Source organism: Anarrhichthys ocellatus, unplaced genomic scaffold (genome assembly GCF_004355925.1).
Source record: "Anarrhichthys ocellatus isolate YVR2014 unplaced genomic scaffold, GSC_Weel_1.0 scaffold38, whole genome shotgun sequence".
In the NCBI taxonomy this organism is placed as follows: domain Eukaryota; kingdom Metazoa; phylum Chordata; class Actinopteri; order Perciformes; family Anarhichadidae; genus Anarrhichthys; species Anarrhichthys ocellatus.
This window is the reverse complement of record NW_022280068.1, coordinates 2,216,916-2,228,270: the sequence shown is the minus strand read 5'-3', so window position 1 is coordinate 2,228,270 and position 11,355 is coordinate 2,216,916. Positions and strand designations below refer to the sequence as shown.

The 11,355-nt window shown below is 45.0% G+C and overlaps 1 long non-coding RNA gene across 1 annotated transcript in view; it reads right to left on the bottom strand.

Annotated features, from left to right (window-relative positions):
- Positions 1 to 411: 411 nt before the first annotated feature.
- Positions 412 to 11,355, bottom strand: part of LOC116394271 (uncharacterized) — a 413,803-nt gene continuing 402,859 nt past the window's right edge. The window contains exon 6 of the long non-coding RNA XR_004213447.1: positions 412 to 502. This is a non-coding gene — a long non-coding RNA (uncharacterized LOC116394271). The remainder of the gene's footprint in view (positions 503 to 11,355) is intronic.

Below are 11,355 nucleotides of genomic sequence, written 5' to 3'. Positions count from 1 at the left end.
CAGCAGATGCAGCGATTCACAGCGATATCTGTATTGTAGTGTAACTAATATTTTAATACGCCATTTTACAAAATAAATCTGTGTCTCATGTGTGTGCCATGTGGTCAGATGAGGCACTGTCAATTTTATTCCATATTTATGCTGTGTGGGAGCTGAGTTTGAACTCCACTGATGCTTGATTTAATGCATATCTGCATAATTAATACATTAACGAATAAAATCACAGTGTTGTTGTACCTTTGACACTGAACTATAGAGTCAGCGCTCCACTGTGTGTTTTCATTTTAGTTCGACTCTTAATGCAATTAACTGAAGACCGAACAATTCCATCCTAGTCTGATTCTGAAATATTCATATTTATGGGTAAAAACAAGACTTAAAGTTAAAAAAATGTTTTAATCTTACCGGTAAGCTATGTCCGTAAGAAGTCAGGCAGCGTGTCTTTGTCCGAGGATATTGTTGTCTTGTGTTGAAAAGGAATACTCTACGCAAACACCCACATCTGGAAGATAGAGAACGAGAAAGAGAGAAAGAGATGACAACAAATTTGAGTTGAAGGATCAGAAAGCGATAGGATTTAGTAAATCATGATCCCTAAAACAATAACAAGAATACAACGGCAATACATTTGTGTTTATTAAAAGCCAAAGCATATTAAAAATGTAAAGTTTACTCCGTTCCTTTTCAATCAGTAAATCACATTCCCCGGATGCAAAAAACCGAACCAGATTGGTCTAAATAATATAGGCCTTCACCTCTCCCTCAAGTAAAACTGCTTCAAAAAAGAATTTCTGTGGGAACTGAGGAGTGGAGAAGGATAAGACCAAAAGCTTTCCATTCACAGGTTTTGAAAGGACGAGGGCTTCAACAAATGCAGATGACGTGAAGAGTAAGGCAAGGTAGGCTTAAAGCAGCGCCTTAATGTACCCTCTTCTGTCGGTCTGCTTTGTAATGTGTATTATGCCTCCGCCTTCATGAGCCATCATGTTTCCAAGCCCTTACAAAATGAACGGTCATGGGAAACTCAGTAGGCAGCACACGGACTCCACAGGGAAACCCAGCTCTCCTGGACCCCCCATGGACGAGCAGTGTCTCTCTGTCTGGTTCTGTTCCATGGCAGAGTGTCGTGCCTGGGGCAGCCAGTTCATGTACGAACAGAGAGGTAGGTGCTGCTTGGATAGCAGGCCGTTTATGATCAGCAGGTTATGATATTGTGTGATGTGGGATCCTCCACAACTCAGTCTGTGTGTGTAATGTTGCTCCATACCACTGTCCTCTCTTTTCTTATTTCACCATTTTGGTACACCAAATTTGACGTGAACAGTCCTGTAGAAAACACTAATAACTTTCTTGTAAAGTGAGTCCACATAATTCACGGTTTCTGGAAGTATTATGACATACAAGTGTTGTCAGAAAAATGTGTACAAATAATAATGTTATTCTGTGAAAATAGCCGGGGAAAAAAAGTAGTATTTCATCAGATTTATATGACTTCCTAATTACTTTCCCAATCTATTTTGTGAAGGATTTGTGATATCTAGATTCAGAATTTTTTAAATATTTTTATCTGACACTACAATTCCTTGTTTTCTGTGAAAGATGGATTAATGTGTTCAGTGAATTGAAAGAAATTGGAGGCTATCCAACTCACTGGTGTCTCGGCAGCTGAATGAAACAGTCTGAAGATGAAAACGTCTCCAGTCTTTGAACTGTGAAGATGTTCTGATGGTTATTATCATACCATGTGAAGGCAGCATCGCAGTGTCATGTTACTTGACATAGTCCTGAAACATGTTACATACTTGTCTGTGATGAAGCTAGATTATTTTTTTCAGTGTAATCTCTCCACTTTAGGAGTAACACAGTTTGACCCCCTGCACAGCCAGCCAGTGTCTCTCTGACACATATCATTACATGCCTTAGCCTCTCTGCAGTCAGCCATTTTGGGTCACAGAGGCAAACCCCCCTGGTTCCGCAGCTCCTTTCTGGTCTAGTGTTATTCTAAGCTTTCCACTCACTCTGCAGGCGACCCATTGTGTCCCGGTCACTGAATGAAGTTTGAAGCATTGACCCCCTATGGCCTTGAAATGTCCTCCTATCCAACCCTTTTCCATGCCATCTTGTCTCCCACTAGGCAGCCATTTTGCACTAAATGGAGGAGACGCAGCTGAAGCCTCCAGAGTCATTGTCACTTACAATATTGCTTATTTCATTCTGCTATATTGCCAAGTTATTCAGATAGAGGCAATTCACATTTAAGTGTGCATCTGTGGACCTTTTAAAATGATAAATATCTGGCTGTGTACTGCTGTATATTTTACTTGTGTTAATTTAAGAAAACAGTAAATAAAGAGAACATTGTGTTACAAATGTTGAAACGTTTCCAGTTTGTAAAATATCGTAATCCCCCTCTGCGGTTCTTAAGACCACCTCTACTGCATTTTTGTGTTGTTTTAATAAGGTGTGCCTGGATCCTAATATCAGGGACCCGAAACTGGGACCTGAGATAGGCCGTGTTGTTAAACAATATTTGTATACTGTGACTTGTGTAAAGGCTCCACACTGGTGCTAGTACTGTGCCTTTTTAGAGTGAGACAATTGATTCAAAAAGACACAATGCTCACCTTCACTCATATTCACATAACCAATAAAACTATCCCTACAAATCATGCGCAAATAAAGTAAAGAATAAAGACTTCCATTAATGCTTTCAAGTTAATAGACATTATTTTGGAAACAAAGCATCTCTAAATACTGCCTAATATACCACGTTATAGAGTCCATCATATTGTATAATTATGCAAAAAATTGCGGAGTAGTGGCATAAAAAGTACATTTCCCTGTGAAGTAGTAGCATATGGATGTAGTACATAAAGGACCTGAGAAAAGAGGGACGGTTCAAAGACGGGAGGATGGACTGATGCACGGATGGACGGAGACATGATAAAACAGGTGAGTTGAGGTGAGGAGACACAAAGGAATGTGTGTGTTCACTGTATTCAGTGTTTGTGTTTCTGAGACCACCTGCAAGGACAGACAGGGCCAGTGTTGGCTGGTGTTGGCGGAGGTGGATGTGGTGCGGGCATCTACACACAGACACATGCTCACACACACAGACCCCCTGCCAGTACAGAAGAAGCTGAAGGAGACTCTGTGCTGCTTGATAAGCAACAGCAGCACGACTCCCAGAGAATTCGTGCTTTCCAAAAAAACAGCACAGTCTTAATGTGTGCGCGCTAAGTCTGGACCCAGAGTCTATTCCCAGCAGGGAACCACAAATACCTAAAAACTGGGCTCAGATTCATATCTGAAACTGTACTTTTATGAAGAGTCACACAAAATCACTGTGGTCCTGCAGGTACCATTGAAAAAAGATATTGTCTTGCTATGAAATGCTGTTTCTTATATTGCAATTATATTACTTCTAAATTATCAAGGAAGGTTTTTTTTCTCCTTGTTCACAGCACAAATGTCATGATGCAAGCAGCCATTAAAGGCATACTATGTAGGAATTGTAGCCTACTGTTTGTAAACACAACATTCAAAGTTGGCCCCTCCTCCTCCGGCAACAGACACCAGAAGACACACCCCCTTAACATAGAAGCCAGAACACAGCTCAGTGTACCAGCATCACACACAGCAGAAATTGAAAGCCAACCCCATGTTCTTGTTTCAGAAGGAGCTTTGTCCATTTGTCACAGTTGAAAATGAGCATGTCATGACTCAAACTGAACAGGTGTAAGACAACTTTAAATGTCACTGTGTGTGAACAGCTCCTGTGAGAGGCAAGAATATACGGAGCCCGGCAGGTATCAATAGTAACATTTTTGATAATTTGAGTGCATGAATTATTCATTGGTACCCTTGCATCGTTTTGACAAACATGCACTTTTTCCCCCTTAAATTATTACTTTTGTACCATTGCCTGACTTACATTGCTCCCTTAAACTACTTACAATTTTGACTTCAATTTGATTCATCCCCTCATAGTAGATATTAACAGTAGGGACTTGAGGTTTTGTGTTGTTAATTTCTGCAGACATCAGATCAGCTGAGTAGGCAAATAAAAAGTTGAAAGGCACACTGAGCTAATCAATTCCATTAAAGATGTTGCATATGTTGCAGTATCTATCAACAAATCAGACAATTTTCCTGAAAATCTGTGTTGACTGTGTTCAATTTATAAATCTGCTTGTTTCAAAATGGGATCTGTCAGTAAAGAATTAGGCCAGGCCTATTTCTTTCCTTCATCTAGCTTTTTGCAGTAAATATTCATTGTCTTTCTGATGACATTATAGTTCTCAAACCAAATGAATTTGTGTGAGCCTGTTTACCTTTTTGTAATATTTATGAGATGTTGTGGAACAACAAATCAGCTTTTCTGCAGTGCAAGGACTCTCTTAAACCTTCATGTGTTTGAAGGGCTTAATTCATTTTCAGTCACGATGACTGCACTGTGTACCTTTGGGACACAGTCTCTTGACTGTGTTATTTAATAAGTGAAATATCATTTTAGCCCAAAATGTTACTTCTGATTGGCCTTGATACCCTACAAACCCATAGTAGTTCTTGACAAGCATATCCATCTTTACAAAGCCTTTGCCCTCATAGGCAATCTTAGCTTTTTAATGGATCTCAACCACAACTCTAAACACCAGGCAAGGCGACTTTTACCAGGTCAAGCCATCCTGTCCTGTTTGTCTCAGTTTTACCTCCCCCTCATCCATTTACTTCCCTACCTCATCCCTTCCTCTGTCCATGCCTATTCACATTCATTCAACCTCTTCTCCTCTCTTTTCATCATCTCTTATTCAATCCTATACATAACTCTCCTATCTCTCTATTTCCACAGATTATCTGGGCAAGGCAAGTTTATTTGTAAAGCACATTTCAACAACAAGGTAATTCAAATTCACATAAATCATTAAAAGCATCAAAACATAAGGCAAAAGAAAAGGAGATTTAAAAACAATTAAGAACATTCATTGAAACATTAAAAACAGTCATTAAAACACTAAAAAGCAGTGTAAGAAATAAAATACAGTAGTAAAATGCAGAAATGCAGGAAATTGATTCATATCCTTGAATCTGGTTTAATTAAAGGCAGCAGCAAACAGAAAAGTCTTCAATCTTGATTTAAAGGAGCTGAGGGTCTCAGCAGACCTGCAGCTTTCTGGGACTTTGTTCCAGATATGTGGAGCAGAACAACTGAACGCTGCTTCTCCATGTTTAGTTCTGACTCTGGGAACAGAAAGTAGACCAGTCCCAGACGACCTAAGGGGTCGGGATGCTTCATAAGGTAGCAGCAGATCAGAGATGTATTTTGGCCCTAAACCAGAGGTCTTCAACAGGGGGTCCGCGGAATTTTTGTTTGATTAGACAATAAAAAAAAAATAATAATATATATTTTTTTCTCTAAACATGAATCTGTCCATTATTGTAATAGTTCAGTATTGTATGCAAGATAACAGGTATGTTTATGCATGGCAGTGGCACTAATAGGCCATCACTCATTTTAGTTTCCACATTTATGTTTCAAATAAAAACATCAATTTGAATAGCTTATATGCATGATTATCATGCAATTGACAGACAATGTTGATGTTGGCATTGGTATCAGCTGACAAGGTATTTTTATAAATGGCAATGGCACGGCCACCCAACTCACTGTACCTTGCACATGTTTAAAATAAAAACATGAATATATGAACCTGTGTATTATTTGTGCTGATGACACTGTGATATATTGCTGTGCGTCAACTCTTGTGCAGGCAATTGATCTCTTGCAAAATGCTTTTAATGTTGTTCAAAATACCCTTCTTCAACTGAAACTTGTTTTAAATACAGATAAGACAAAACTTATGTTGTTTTCAAACTCTCGGAGTAGGCCACAGAATATCCCTTCGGTGGTCACTCTTGAAGGAAGTGAAATCGAGGTTGTTGACTCTTATAAATATCTGGGTATTTTGATCGATGACTCCCTCACTTTTCAGCCACATGTGCAGTACCTGGTGAAAAAGTTGAGGTTAAAACTGGGTTTTTATTTTCGAAATAAGCTGCTTTTCAACTAATGTAAAAAAGCGATTAGTTGCTGCTACTTTCTTACCTGTGTTGGACTATCGTGATCTTCTTTATATGCATGCCTCTGCTAACTGTCTTCGTATGGTGGACACAGCTTACCATGCTTCACTGCGGTTCATTACCAATTGTAAAGCTCTGACTCACCACTGTAAGTTATACTCGCGGGTAGGATGGCCTGCTTTGGCCACCCGTAGGCTCTGTCATTGGTACACCTTTATTTATAAGGCAATCCTTGGTCTGCTACCAAGCTACCTGTGTGTCTTGATCACGCGGAAAAGTGTCGGACAATACTCCTTGCGTTCTCAGGACTTCTTTATGCTCACTGTCCCAAATGCCAGAACGGAAACGGAAATGGGAAAAAGGGCTTTTGTGTACTCTGCACCCTCATCCTGGAATATGTTGCAGAATGACTTAAAACTAAAAGAACTGATACCACTCACTGCTTTTAAATCTAAAATGAAAGAAATAGATGCAGGTTCCCAAAAATGTCAATGTTTTTTCAATGTTAAGTCACTGTCTCTTAACTTTTAATTTCTTTTAACTTGTCTTGTTCTGTGTTTTCTGTCTGTAACTATGTGTTGCTTCCTGTCTTGGCCAGGTCTCCCTTGAAAAAGAGATTTTTAATCTCAATGGGACTCACCTGGTTAAATAAAGGTTAAATAAAAAAATTTAATTAAAATTTGAATAGCTTAGTATTGAATGCACAATAAAGAGTTATACACCCGGTACCAGGCCCATTTAATATAAAACACAATTTTATACAATATATATAGTCGGGGGTCCCTGCTCCATCTCTCTATCAGTTTGGGGGTCCTTGGCCTGAAAAATGTTGAAGACCCCTGCCCTAAACCATTCAGTGCTTTATAAACCAACAGCAGGATTTTAAAGTCAATTCTTTGTTGGACAGGAAGCCAGTGCAAAGACCTCAGAACTGGAGTGATGTGATCCACTTTCTTGGTCTTAGTGAGGACTCGAGCTGCAGCGTTCTGAATCAGCTGCAGCTTTCTGATTGACTTCTTACAGAGACCTGTAAACACACCGTTACAGTAGTCCATTCTACTCAAGATAAATGCATGGACAAGTTTTTCCAAATCCTGTTGAGACATAAGTCCTCTAAGCCTTGATATATTCTTCAGGTGATAGTAGGCTGATTTTGTAATTGTCTTGATGTGGCTGTTCAGGTTGAGGTCTGAATCCATAACTACACCTAGATTTCTGGCTTGGTTTGTGGTTTTTAACGTCAGTGATTGAAGCTGAGCGCTGACTGTCAATCGTTCGTCCTTGGTACCAAAAACAATTACTTCTGTTTTATCTTTGTTTAATTGAAGACACTCCTCCGCGAATCGCCACCTTAACGTGGTGGAGGAGTTTGAGTGGCTCAGTGATCCTGGGAGCTATGTTGTCCGGGGCATTAGCCCCTGGTAGGGTCTCCCAAGGCAAACAGGTTTCAGGGGAGAGCCCAGACTAAGAGCGGTTCAAAACGACCCTTATGACAGTTAGCCCACAGACTTCAGCCACCTCGCCCGGACCAGGGAAACCGGGGCACCCTCCCGGAGCCAGACCCAGGAGGGGAGCTCGTAGGCGAGCGTCTGGTGGCCGGGCCTTCGCCCATGGGGCCCGGTCGGGCTCAGCCCGAAGAACCACCATGGAGCAGCCACCCTGTGGACTCACCACCCGCAGGGACAAGCATCGGGGATGGGTGCAATGCAGACCGGGCGGCAGGTCGGGCGGGAGGCCTGGGCATGCCGATCGCCGGCAGCATAGACTAGCTCTAGGGACGTGGAACTTCACCTCGCTAGCGGGGAAAGAGCCGGAGCTGGTGCAGGAGGTGGAGCGATACCAGCTAGATATAGTTGGACTCACCTCCACACACAGCGTTGGCTCTGGAACCAAGCTCCTGGAGAGGGGTTGGACTTTGTCCTTTTCCGGAGTTGCCCAGGGTGAGAGGCACCGGGCGGGAGTGGGAATACTCACGAGCCCCCGGCTGAGCGCCGCTGTGTTGGACTTCTCTCTGGAGAACGAGAGGGTCGCCTCCATGCGCCTACGGGTTGCGGGGAGCAAGGCTTTGACTGTGGTTTGTGCTTATGCACCAAACAGCAGTTCGGAGTATCCGGTCTTCTTGGAGTCGGTGGGAGGGGTCCTGGAAAGGGCGCCGCCTACCGACTCCATAGTTCTCCTGGGGGACTTCAATGCTCATGTGGGCAACGATGGAGAAACCTGGCGGGGGGTGATTGGGAGGAACGGCTTGCCCGATCTGAACCCGAATGGTGTTTCATTATTGGACTTCTGTGCTTGCCACGGTTTGGCCATAACGAACACCATGTTCGAAGATAAGGTGGCTCATAAGTGTACCTTGTACCAGAACACCTTAGGCCGGAGATCAATGATCGACTTTGTAATCGTATCATTTGATTTGCGGCCGTATGTCTTGGACACTCGGGTGAAGAAAGGAGCAGAGCTATCAACTGATCACCACCTGGATGGCAGGGGAACCGGTTGGAAAGACCCGGCAAGCCCAAACGTGTAGTGAGGGTGAACTGGGAACGTCTGGCGGAGGACCCTGTCTGGGAGGTCTTTAACTCCCACCTCCAGAAGAACTTCTCACACATCCCGAGGGAGGTTGGGGACACAGAATCCGAATGGACCATGTTCAAAGCTTCTATTGTGGATGCGGCCGCTAGGAGCTGTGGCCAGAAGGTCATCGGTGCCTGTCATGGCGGCAACCCGAGAACCCGGTGGTGGACACCGGAGGTGAGGGAAGCCGTCAAGCTGAAGAAGGAGACCTTCAAGGCCTGGTTGGCCCAGGGGTCTCCTGAAGCAGCTGACAGGTACCGGCAGGCCAGAAGGGCTGCAGCTGCGGTGGTCGCGAATGCTAAAACTCGGGCATGGGAGGAGTTCGGGGAGGCCATGGAGAAGGACTTTTGGTTGGCCTCAAGGAGGTTCTGGCAAACCATCCGACGGCTCAGGAAGGGAAAGCAGGGCTTACCCAAGGCTGTTCTCAGCAGGGGGGGGAACTGCTAACCCGGATGGGGGACATCGTCGGGCGGTGGAAAGAGCACTTTGAGAAACTCCTAAACCCGACCAACATGTCCTCTGCAGAGGAGGCAGCACCTGAGGACCTAGGGGGAGGCTCACCCATATCCCTGGCAGAGGTCGCTGAGGTAGTTAAAAAGCTGGCAAGGTGCCTGGGGTGGATGAGATCCGCCCTGAGATGCTGAAAGGACATAGTTGGGCTGTCCTGGCTGACACGCCTCTTCAATGTCGCATGGGGGTCGGGATCAGTGCCCATGGAATGGCAGACCGGGGTGGTGGTTCCCATCTTCAAAAAGGGGGACCGGAGAGTGTGCTCGAATTACCGGGGTAACACTACTCAGCCTCCCGGGGAAGGCTTATGCCAGGGTGCTGGAAAGGAGGCTCCAACCGCTTGTCGAACCTCGGATTCAAGAGGAGCAGTGCGGATTCTGTCCCGGCCGTGGAACAGTGGACCAGCTCTTTACCCTCGCAAGACTACTGGAGGGGTTCTGGGAGTTTGCCCATCCAGTCTACATGTGCTTTGTGGACTTGGAGAAGGCTTTCGACCGGGTCCCTCGGGGGTTCTTGTAGGGGGTGCTGCGGGAGTATGGGGTGCCGCACCCGTTACAACGGGCGATCTGGTCTCTGTACGACTGCAGTAGGAGCTGTGTCCGCATTCTCGGTAATAAGTCAGACACATTCCCGGTAGGTCTTGGCCTCCGCCAGGGCTGCCCTTTGTCACCGGTCCTGTTCGTGACTTTCACGGACAGGATATCTAGGCGCAGCCTCAGGGCGGAGAACGTCAGGTTCGGGGGTCTCGGGATCGCCTCTCTGCTGTTTGCAGATGATGTGGTCCTGTTAGCCTCCTCGGATCATGACCTCCAGCATTCACTGGGGCGGTTTGCAGCCGAGTGTGAAGCGGCGGGAATGAGAGTTACACCTCCAAATCTGAGGCCATGGTTCTCTGCCGGAAACTGGTGGATTGCTCCCTCCAGGTGGGACGGAGCGCCTACCTCAAGCGAAGGAGTTTAAGTATCTCGGGGTCTTGTTCACGAGTGAGGGTAAGATGGAGCAGGAGATCGACAGGTGGATCGGTGCGGCTGCAGCAGTAAAGCAGGCGCTGCACCGGACCGTCTTGGTGAAGAGGGAGCTGAGCCGGAAGGCAAAGCTCTCAATTTACCACTCGGTCTACGTTCCTACCCTCACCTATGGTCACGAACTCTGGGTCGTGACCGAAAGGACAAGGTCGCGGCTACAAGCGGCCGAAATGAGCTTCCTCCGTAGGGTGGCCGGGCTCAGCCTTAGAGATAGGGTAAGGAGCTCGGTCATCAGGAGGGAGCTTGGAGTAGAGCCGCTACTCCTTCGCGTCGAAAGGAGTCAGCTGAGGTGGTTCGGGCATCTAATTAGGATGCCTCCTGGACGCCTCCCACTGGAGGTTTTCCAGGCACGTCCAACTGGGAAGAGACCCCGGGGAAGACCCAGAACACGCTGGAGAGATTACATCTCCCAGCTGGCCTGGGAACACCTCGGGATCCCCCAGAATGAGCTGGAACATGTTGCCGGTGAGAGGGAGGTCTGGGTCAGCCTGCTTGGCCTGCTGCCACCGCGACCCGACCCCGGATAAGCGGAGGAAAATGGATGGATGGATGGATGGATAATTGAAGACACGTGAGAGAGAACCCACGGTAGGAGAGCATGTGAGAGTTCAACCTGGGCGCTCTTGATGTGACAGTGCTAGCCACTACACCACTGTGCAGCCCCATTTAAGGAGCATTGATACTTTATTTTACTGTGCTCTGAAAACAGCCTCCTACAGGAATACTGGTTGTTGTGTGTATGAAAAGATACACTCGCTTGTGTAAAGATACACACAGGAATGTTCCATTATTCTGGCACACTTCATGAAAAGGAAATTGGATTGGTTAGGAAGTAAGCTCGCTACAGCACATGCACATTACATAAACAGACTCCCAAACACTGTAAACAATTTCAAATCTAGATGACAACATTAAATAAAATTGCAATATCAAGTGGAAAGTGCTGTGCTCTTGTGTTGATGGAAATATATTCATATTCATAGTGCATCCATTAATATGAATTACATCTTCCAATAGTCTTTTCACAGAGCAGATATAACCTGCTGATACTTTATTTGTTGAATAGATGTGATGTTTGAAGTACTTTTTGCTTTCTGTTTTGTTTTCTCTAGCACCTCTTGGATGATTAAAAGTAGATAGTAAAGCTAAAATAGTCATGATATCT